Genomic DNA, 10,537 nt, shown 5'->3' on the forward strand with positions numbered 1-10,537 from the left:
GGTTGTAAACAGAGTCTCCTTCAAATAAAAAGAATGAGGAAGATCAAATAGACTATTGTAAGATTAAGAAAAAGATAAATGCCTTCATGGTTAGTCAGACTTGCCAAGGATCATGGTGCCTGGGCAATGCTTGCCTCGGATAAGCTGTGTTTTTAGTATGGTATTTTAAAAATCTGTACTTCAGTCCTTAGGGGCAAAGATCTATTGCTATGAACTGCCAGTGAGCTATCTATTCTTGGGATATATAGAGGGTTTTATGGGAGCTGTGATACCCAAACTATAGTTGAAATAGATCTGGCATCCTTTGGACAGGGGGGGAAAAAAAGAATCAGGTTTCATTAAATTTAATTTCTAGACCATTAACTATGCATTTAGACAAGCCTGTTTTAAAGGGGGGGGGGGGAAGAAATCTACTCCATAGCAGCACAGTTACCCATGTTTTGAAGGAAGAAGTTGTTACAGTAAACTTGCAAACTTATGTCCAAACAACAAGAAAGGGCATAGACATACACTCCCCAAGGACTCTAGTTTGTAAATGGACTTTAAAAGCAGGGGAGGGGTTGGGGCTGGGACAAGCTGCCCAGCTGGGGAGGGGACTCCAGCCACTGTGTGCTGCTTGTCTGGGAGGTCATAGGGGTGGATGTGTGCCCCCAAATCTGGGCTGGGCTGCAATCTGGGAGGCTAACCCTACCTGCCTGGCTATGCTCTGAGGGATAGGTGGGGCCAGGGCTAGGTTCCCAGGTGGCTAGCCCCAGAGTGCAGCCCTGGCTCTGCATTCCCTGCAGAGTCCAGTGGAGCAGAGGCTATAGGGGGGCTGCAGCCCCCCTAAAATTCCTCATAGCCCCTGCTGTTGGCCCTACTCTGATCCAGGTGCATGCACCTGCCCCCATGCCCTGCTGCTGCTTGTCCAGCCAGGGAAAAGCTGTGGCTTGTCCGGGAGGCTGGGCAAGTGGCGGGAGGGCATAGCCCCTGCTCCCAGCACCTTCTACTGCTAGCCCAGAGTGCAGCCTGGCCTGGCCCAGCCTGTGTCATGCAGATCCAGGGGCAAAAACACCTGCTTCAATGCCTTCCTGGACTGGTGGCAAGTAATGGTTCCCTGAGTCCCATGCTCCTCCACCCAGGCTGGGCAGTTTGTCCCAGCCCCAATCCCCACTTGCTGTGGGGGCATTGATCTGCCCTTCCCTTCCTCCTCTGCCCACCACAACAGACTTACCAGCTGGAGGCAGCTGTGTCTAGCATCCTTGGACTGCTTCTTGTTTAGTCCATGGCTGAATCGAATCAGGATGGTGATTTTTGAATTGGCCGACTCCAAATCTAATACTTGCCACTTCACACAAGCCTACCCTAAGCCTCAGCCCATTCAGTCTTGTCCCTTAAGGGAGTGGCTCTCTCTCCCTTTCTAGATTCCAGGCGCCCCTTGGAAAATGCCAGCTTTTAGTTTATACTTTTCTTGATTTATAGTAAAATAATAAAGCAGCTCTTCTGTTCTGCAGGGAACTCAAAGTCCACAGCTGTGGATTTCTTTTTGAAGTCTCTGGGCTTAAATTTCCAAATGTTATTCACAAAATATGTGCCAACAGTGTAGCACCCTTGAAAGGATCTCATTCCCCCTTAGGGATCTTCCACCTGCTCTCTGTTGGCTTCCAATGAAGTCTTCTAGGAAATTATTTGGGAAAAGTTGGCCCATTGCTTCCTAGGACCACAGCTAGAGTGCTGCTATTAACTATGGATCCCCTCCTCTGCAGTCACTAACAGCTTTGTTAGTTTTGGGGCTGTTAATATCACACCAGTGACAGCATCCATGGTGACTTATTCTGTACTTAAAGACCACTTCTAGCATTGGGTTTCTAAGTCTGTTCACTTTTACTCCCAAAGCCACACATTAAATGCAGTATGCTGTAATAGTATATTCTTGTTGTTTTGGATATTTCCATAGGAAGCAAATGAAGGAAAAGTAGATGTAACACCTGGCTCTGCTCTAACTTGTGGTTGAAGGCTTTTCCTTCACTGCTTTGTCCTTCAATTCGAGGCTTTTCAGACCTCTCCTTGACATGCTGCATCCCAGAAGGTAGGGTACGGAAGGAAGGATGGGGAGCATAGAACCATCAGCCAACAACTTCTTCCAAAGCGAGCAAATGGCAGCCTCTGGTGGCCAATGTACCTGGGGTTACCGTACATCCTGGCTCTCTCAGACATGTCCTCTTTTTGAGCTCTCTGATCTCTGTCCAGGTGGGTTTTTTAAATCTGCCCAAATGTCTGGGATTTTGTGTTCTTCTGCTGGTGTGTGCAGGGTGAGGGCAATTGGAGGCAGCAGGGAGCACAGATGTACTTGCCTGCAGCTGCAGAGGTGCCTGCAAACCCATGTGGTTCTCCCTGCTGCCTCTGATTGCCCTCCCCCTGCTCACAAGCTAAATCCTGGACATTTGGCCAGGACAGAGGAAGTGAGGTGGATTAGCCTGCTCCTTGGAGTCCAGTGGGAGAAAGGGGGAGAGCCCTCTGAGGGCAGCAGGAAACTGGCTGGCAGGCAGCACAGGGGCCAGCTGGTGCCTGTCCTCTGCTCACGGGCTGAGTGGCCAGGAGATGCTGCTGGGGGGGGAAGGGGCCCTGGCCTAGCTACCTGGTGCAGCGTGGCAGCCCTGCCGCAGGGCAGGAGGTGCCACAAACCTTCCCTACTCTTCCTTCCAGCCCTCACTGGGGCCTGACACACATTTACTGTCTTTGGCATGAATGGATCTACCATGCTCTGTTCTTGTCCGGACAGGGACAGCTGTGGCTCCTCCAGCTGGGTCAAGGGACTGTGGGGTGGGAGAGCTGTGGGTTGAGAGTCTGGGGGTGCCGGCAGCACCAGGGGACTGTAGGTCAGGAGTGAGGGTCACCAGAAGGGATGGGGCCTGGAAGGGGGATGCGAGTTGTGAGGGCCATCATCATGGCTCAGGCAGGCAGGGCACTGATTTGAGTGAGGGGCACTAGCAGGGCTGGGATGTGAGGGGCAGCAGCAGGGCTGGGGAAGGGGGGGTGTGGTGGCTTGGCAATGAGGGGTAACAAATGGGTAAGGGCATGTCACTGCCCCCTAGTCATATTTGCCCATCCCCCATGTGACTAGTGTCTTTTTTTGATCTCGAAATATAGTAACCCTGATTACATGCACAAAAAATGAAAAAAAACTAGTTGCTTTTGGCTAAGTTCCTGAGTTTGTCCTTCAGTAGTTGCCTTAAGTTATGATGCTACAGCTGAAAGATTCCAATCTTTACCCTGGAGTGCTTCAAGACTTTTAAAGGCTTGATTTGCTATTTTTGACTTTTTAAAAACAAAGTCAAGCCAGAAACTTCTAAGCTACCCCCTACACATCTTTTTTCATTTAAGAGCCAGATGTTTTGTTTCTCTTTTCCATATAAAGAAGGTTAACTAGTAGGTGGCTAATTTTTTTTTAAAATTATTTGTTCTTTCTTCATTAGCGTTTCATTCTATTCTTGATGTCAGTTGCTTCAGGCTCTGGTAGTAAGTCGGTTCAAGTTTCAGATGATCAATTGCCATCCCTATACATTTTGGCATTCCCTCTGAATCATCTGCACCAAGCAGTAGAGTCTTTCTTGACTCCACACTTCCAAGTGGAGCAAAATTCTAGCAGCTCTTCACTTCCATAAATTGTCCTTTTTTTTTTTTTTTTTTTTTTTTTTTTTATCTATTTTAAAATAATGTTGTAAATTTAGGTACTGAAACTTAAGAAATGCCAGAATTTTAGGTTGTCTGTGCAGCCTAACTTACTTTGTGCCACATCTATACAATCGAATGCTGCCATCAGACTACTGGTTTGTATACAACCCAGGGCCCATTCATTTGTGCATGTAGAGAATACATATGCCACATTAATGCAATGAGGTTAGGCTGTCTAGAAAATTAAAGGTATTCTGAGAACAAGTCAGGCCTATAAGAAGAAAAGAGAATTTTGTGGTGGAAGTAGTATGGACAGTATACAGGAGATGCTTCACTTCTCTGGAGAAGTACCATCAACACTGCCTGAGGAACGATCCTTCAAATCCAGTGGGAAGACAGATGCACCAACACTAGCATTCTCTTACAAGCAAATGCCACAAACTTTGAGGCAGTAATCATTCAACATTAACTTTGGTCCATCCATGTCCAGATGTCTGATTCTAGACCCCCAAAGCAAGCTTTGTTCTCCCAGCTCTCTCAAGGCTTATGGTCAAGAGGAAGGCAGAAGAAGCAAGGATGTCCTCAAAGCCAGTTTGAGGGGGAGGGAAATCAACATCAGCTTGCAGGAGATTATTGACCAGGACTGCTCCAAATGGAGGAAGAGTCTGCTACAAGGATCTCAGTACTTTGAAACTTTACAATGAAAACAGGCAATAGAAAAAGCAGGAGCAACAGAAATGGCATGTTGCAAACCAAGTCAAGAATCCAGAGCCACTCACCCCTCATGGAAACACATTTTTGAGTTGTTGTAACAGTCTGTCAGTCCCTGATTGGCATCTTATTTGCAGATAAAGTCAATCATCCTCAACTGTGAGGGATTGCTGAGAGAGTAGTTGAATGATGCATGGGAGAACCTGATTATGTCCTTGCCTCTGCACACTTTGATAATACTGAGCAAGGCACTTAATCACATTTTTGAAGAGGAAACCACTGTTTCTTAAATCAAGTTCCCAGAGAACAAGGTGGTCTGGAGGAATGGGAACAGGGTTGGGAGTTGGGGTTGGAACGTGGTCCATCTTGGCTCTGCCATGACCAGTTTGGGGGGGGGGGTTCTGTTGTCATTTTGGTTTTGTTCCAGCAGTGTGGAATTGGGTTCCTTATGTCAGCTGAGGCAACAAATGACAAACACTGTATTTTCCAAGAAGACTGGATTTTGTATTTCACTGTAGCCTGAATGATTTGGAAGGAATCAATAACTAAATGAATAAGAGACACCAAGTGGCTGCACTGTCCCTGAACATGGTTCATCATGTATGCTGCCTGGGGCAGGAGCCCTGTGGGAAAAGGCACATATTTGATAGGTCTGTTACACCCTCAAGTTTATATTAAGTGCATAATTCAGGCTGCAAAATAGCTTAAGTCCAGGTGTTTCTTGAGTGATTGGGGTTTTTTGTTTTTGGTTTTTTTTTACACAAGCTAAACTTTTTCTTTTGGAATATTGTTTACCTTTTGTCTTGAAATTGTCCATGTAACTATATCCCATCCAAATCAAAGTCTGCAAGTGAGGCATGATCCCCAGATATTTAGCAGTTTTAGCTACAGGGCTGTCAGTATTAACTGAGAGCAAGAAGAGAGACTACTGATTCCATTCATGGCCTCAGCTGGAAGGGAGAAGGGAATGTCTAGATATGGGGGCTTATGGAAATCTACCCTTGCATTCTGCTGCTGAGGTTTGTATAGTTCTGTTGGCATTGAGCTGTTCATAACATGTTCATCTAATTGTGATATGCTGCTAAAATTTTACTGACAGGGCAGATTTTTAGAAGGGAAATGGTGAACTGCTGAACAGAATTTTATGTAGTGAAAGGCAGACTCTTCTCTGACCCTGGAGATTTCAAAAGATTCTGAACAAACACTTCATAAGTCCCAAAAATCATTACAATGGATAGAGGTGGTAATTATATGGATAATAGTAGCAGTCTGTCAGCTGACCTGTGAAGTGGCTGAGAAATTGAAGTCTTCAACTGATGTAGGTGTTCTTGGAGATCCTGGAGATAATCATCCAGCAATGCTGAGACTCCCAATGTGATTTGGCTGCAGGATGTATGGAATCGCTTCTACAAACTATAGACTAGTGGTTGGGCTAGTAAAAAAAAAACTTTGATAGAGTTAATGAACTACTAACTTGTACGTGCAAAGACTCTTACCCGATGACCTTGACCATTTGTCATTGTTGCTAGCATCTCTAGCTTCCTGTCCTGTGGCTTGTTTCTTGACTCCTGTATTCAGAATTGGAAGGGGGTCTCTTTTCTATCTATCCAATTCAGCTTCCCCAGGTGAAATGCCATTTATTCAGGTTCCTGAAGCTGTAATGGCTTTAAAGGAAAGTCTTGCAATAATTGGTTTGAGTACTTCTACTGCCTTGCTCTGCTGCTGGATTCAAGAATGAAGAGCATAATAAAGCAAATTCCCTTTTTCTAAAGTTTATTTTACCAGCAGCACTGTTTGTGCTGACCTAGCCAGACCCTCACCTCAATTTTGAATGCTTGAGGTACTACATCTTGTGCATCTCCTCTTTATGAAAAAGAAACTAGCAAAAAACAAGCATAACTTGGAACTTCATCTACTATTATTTGAGTTTTTAAAAACCTGTCTAAAAATTACTCTTTGTTCTGGTCTCTCAAAGTAAAGGAGACCTCACTTTCCAAGCCTATGTGTGAATTGTTGGCCCATATTTGTTCTGCTTCACATTTGTAGTGGGTGGGTAACTGTATTCCTTCTAGAACAAAGACTAACTCTGAATAATCCTGCAGAAGCTTGTCAGTGAAGTCCCTAATGACATGCTGTGATGTTACATATGGCTTCTGTAAATGCAGTTCTACTTCCAACTGAGTTTAAACCAGTGAAAGTTTCTGCTTGGACTATTTTAGTTGAAGCCAAGCTAACTGTAGTCTAAACAGGTTCCCAATTAATTGAAGGTAAATCTTAAGTCTGGTTTAAACCAAAGAAAGGTCCACATAGGCATTTGTGCAGTGGCTTAACACCGGGAGATGACTTGTATACAAATATTTAAAGAACATGCCTTAATGATCCAGTTCTCTGACTCTGATTGCAATGCTGCCTACTACTCCAATACAAATTTTAATTCATGGCTACAGCTGGTGGCTTTTTTGAAAACCTGTGAAACTTACAGTTTCCAATATTAATTAGCAGGAGAGGCTAGTAGGCTGAAGTTTTTGCTGCCATCTTCTGCTCAAGCTATCTTTAGCCTTAAAAAGCTCCAGAAATGACACTTTTTTTGTTTGGGATTTCACTTAGCTAGGCTTGTGACTTCATGAACAGGCATGAAGTCACAGTAGTTGAAGATGAAAGGACCTTCAGGAATTTCCAAGAGCTGATGGTTTGTTGTTTTTTTTTCACTGTTAAAATAAGTGGCACTTACTGTGTGCAACAGGATGGGGCCCAGGGGCTGCTGTGATGCCCCCTAGCTGTTGCCTTGATCCTGCTCTGTTCCTGCTCCAGCCTCTCAAGGTCTTACCCTGTTTCCTCACCTACCCTGCCTTGTCATTTAAAAGGTAATAAGGGGAGGCAGTTATCCGGTGCTTTGGCTGCTGGTACTGTTTGGTTTTTCTCTTGCCTGACTTGGCCAGTATAACTTTGGGTTCCAACTCTCCCCATTGGTCTTGGGGCTTCTGACCTGCTGGCCCAGACTGCCTTAAGGTCTAAATTCATTGCTGCCTCCCACCCCTACAGCCATGTCCATGCCTGCAGATATTGGGCTGTCTAGTTTAGTCCCTTTTGTTAGAGGCCTCAGCCCTCTTGGCTTTAGCCCTCCCTTTACTTTAGTTGCAGGCTTCTGGCCTTGGCCCACTAGTTCAGGCCTGGTTCTCTCAACCTTAGCCTTTTGCTGTCTCTTTGATTTCCAGGCCCCTCAGCCCTGTCTTGAACCTAGTCTTGGTCCCCCTGGCACGCCTAATCCAGGGCAAGGCTGCTATGGGTTCAGCTCTGCTCTGCTCAGCCACCCTTTTACTACCCTCCCCTCTCTGACTGTTGGCACTACTGTTCACTAGATCAGGGACAGGCAGTTATTTCAGGTGGAGGGCTGCTTACTAAGTTTTGGCATGCCATTGAGGGCCACATGATGGGTAGCCAAGGGCAAATAAACATTAATTTTCTAATTTTTTTTTTTAGGGGCGCTGCAGCCTGAATAGAATGGCTTGGTGGGCCGCGTTTTGCCCACCCCTGCACTAGATGGTGCTTGGGGATCATTAAAGCACAATTAACCCGTAAATGGAACGTGAAATACTAATGCAGGCAACTCAGTGTCATAAAATCAAAGTCTAATTTTATTACTGCAGCAATTATCACATTAGCAATTCCTATATCTAGAGAAATTGTACTGAATGTTTCTAATCTCATCCAATCCCAAATATTACTTGCTCAACAAAGACTGCCACTGAGTTGCTGGAAGCAAAGGATACATCATGGGCTGAGACAGTCCAGGCAGGTGTTGAAGGCTGGATTTATGATGATGATGACAACTAACTTTCTTGCTGCCTCCTCTTTATGCTTTTCTTTAACTTCACTCCTCTTGGTTCTTTGCTTTTGGATTGGTCTTCCTGCAGTCAGCATACTGACTTTTTTAATCCTGTCACCGGGTTTGCTCAACAGACCCATCACAAGCACACCTCTTAATTTTGGCCTTTCTTCACCGTTTTGTTTTGGGCATTGTCCATTGGTTTCCCATTATTGCCTATCATTAACCTATCCAATCCTTTCATCCCTCTGATTCAGCTGGTTAGTAGCAAGTTCAGTTAATTTGAGCTGGTAACAAGACTATTGCTATGTTATGTTAGAAAAACTTCTCACAGTGATTTTTAAAAAGAAAAGCTATATAGTGAGCACTAAGAGCTCTACAAAAACAACTTGAGGCCAGCTAATAATAAAAAAAAAAAAAAAAATTAATGAGGCTATACAGAATGTGAGCAATGATAGAAAAGGATAAATATTAACATCACTAAGTTACCACTGTATACACAGGTGCAACTTCAAAGCATTAAATATAACAAGCTACCCTAACATGACCCAGAGAGACTGCTTTGCTTGGCCCAGCTGTCTAAAGTGTTTGGGCATCTATCCCCCACAGCCCACTGGGTTTCAGACCCTGGATGGACTCTGCTGGGTGGTCCTGCAGCACCTCTGTGGCCTTCAGTTCCCCTTATCAGCCATGCTCAGTCCTCCAGTATAAATGAGAACAAAAAATACAAGAGCCACTTTGGGCTCCCCCTCCAGATCATAATATTGCTGCCCAGCCATCTTCCCCACTCTGGCTCTGTCCTTTGGAGTATCTGGCATGCCTACAGCTCCTACTCCTCACCAGCCTGAGTTAGCAGGAGCTCTTCTCCCTTCCAAGCTGGGGTTTGCACCGCTCATCTATCTTGAGGGCCCAGGCTTCTACCCCCTGGCTCTTCGTCTTCTGTTCAGGTGCCCCCTCAGTCTCCAGGGCAGACTATTACTATTCCTTTTGCTACTGTAGCAGTGCCCTGGCTGCCTAGCCAGGGCACTGCCTTATCCTATTGCTAGGCATCCAGCTCTGCAAGAGGCACTAGTAGCCAGGGCTGCCCCTGCCGGCGGGGGGGGGGAGTGAATCAGGGCACTGCCCTGGGGCTCATGCTTTGGAGGGCCCCACAGTCAAGTGGAGAGTCTGCAGCTGCTGCATTTGTTTAGCCCAGCTGGGTTGCATATCTATTTGTTCTGGCTGCCACCCCCCCTACTGCATCTAGTGTGCTGGCCTGGCGTAAGTGCCATGGGATTTGGAGGGGGCCCCCGCATCCTGCTGGGATTGTCGCTGCTGGTAGCCTATGGGCCCTGGCTGCCTATTTGCTTGTGGCTAGCCTTAAATCTACTGTCCTATACCTAGGGACATTCCTGCTACAGCTTCTCTCTCTGCCAGTAACAGGTACCTCTGGCTCCCTGTTACTTGGGCTGAAGCCATTCTAAAAAACGTGCTGATTTGCTTTGCCATCTTGATATTTCCTTTTTGTATTCTTTTCCCCAGAATATCACTACAGAGAATTTTTTTTGTTTGTTTTTAAACTGGGGATGTTGGGACAAAGGTCACTGCTTCTGGTGTTTATAACTCCTCCTTGCCCTTTATAAGAACCTTTTATGTTTTATGCTTGCTGATGGTTGCAGTTTCTTGTTGTTTTTATCCAAGAATCTGGCTCTGGGAGGGCTCAGATACAAACAATGCAAGTAAGGTAATTTTAAGATGGATGCAATTTTAACCATTCTCTTGTAGTATAGGACATATACTGTCAAAGGAAAAAGATTACAAGTTAATAGGCTTAAACATAAAATACTGATTTGTGTACTGATGTTATCCTGCTGGCCTCTGGAGGGGGCACACCTGGTTTAAAATTAAAAAACAAAAAACCATGCTGAAATTAATTATACTACCTCAGGGAGGCAGATGCATCATTTGTTTGAAAGGCTCAAATAATTTACTTTTTTCTTTTTTTATAATCTGTACTTCTGAATGACTGAAGCAACTTCAAATTGTTCATAAAAACATTTTGGGGAGAAGCCTTGCTGTTCTGTGCCATATATGGTTGCATATTGGCTTTAATAGAGAATCATATCTATTGGAAAGCAGGATTAACTGACTTTACTATGCAGGAGCATAATAAATTAATTTTGCTAACTTTAAAGCCTTTTATACTTGTCCTTTGGCTAATATGCCAAAAGACCTGGACTGGTAACTTAACCCTCAAATCAGATCTCTGTTATGGACATGAGGGATGATGTTACCCTCTGCCTGCCTCCTGGTCAAAAACTCAGTGGCAGCTACATGGGAACCAAAATTAATTCTTCCTCTGCACAA

The 10,537-nt window shown here is 45.0% G+C and overlaps 1 protein-coding gene across 1 annotated transcript in view; it reads left to right on the forward strand.

The window, feature by feature from the left end:
- The window catches only part of PSAP (prosaposin), a 39,737-nt gene that overhangs the window by 4,939 nt on the left and 24,261 nt on the right, over positions 1 to 10,537 (forward strand). The gene's annotated exons all lie outside the window — the stretch shown is intronic.

This window comes from Crocodylus porosus, unplaced genomic scaffold (genome assembly GCF_001723895.1).
Source record: "Crocodylus porosus isolate Cpor-Errol unplaced genomic scaffold, CroPor_comp1, whole genome shotgun sequence".
Classification (NCBI taxonomy): Eukaryota; Metazoa; Chordata; order Crocodylia; family Crocodylidae; genus Crocodylus; species Crocodylus porosus.